Source organism: Bactrocera latifrons, unplaced genomic scaffold (genome assembly GCF_001853355.1).
Source record: "Bactrocera latifrons isolate USDA-ARS-PBARC rearing strain unplaced genomic scaffold, ASM185335v1 scaffold_156, whole genome shotgun sequence".
In the NCBI taxonomy this organism is placed as follows: Eukaryota; Metazoa; Arthropoda; class Insecta; order Diptera; family Tephritidae; genus Bactrocera; species Bactrocera latifrons.
In genome coordinates, this window is record NW_017535030.1 from 615864 (window position 1) to 616186 (window position 323).

Sequence of the window (323 nt, forward strand, 5' to 3'; positions counted from 1 at the left end):
TCATCGTACGTGAGTGGTGTACCCACTAAAACACTCCCCCCTTCTATCATGGAATTTTTCCCTACCCCGGGACCGCTTTCGCATTACTTCAGGGCTAGGTTTCCAAGAGGGACCCATTACAGGTCAATTTCTACTCTCCCTGCGTGCAGGGATGCCTACGATTTTGTAGCCAGCGTCAAGCTATTTGGCTCGGCTTCTACTGGGAGTCCGCGTCCATGTCTCTTTTTTTAGTGCGTAGAACATGTTCCACGTACGAGGAAATTATTTCCCAGTTTTCGCTGCTAGATATCATTTTTTCTAAAAGATTTTCCGCTCTTAGTTCT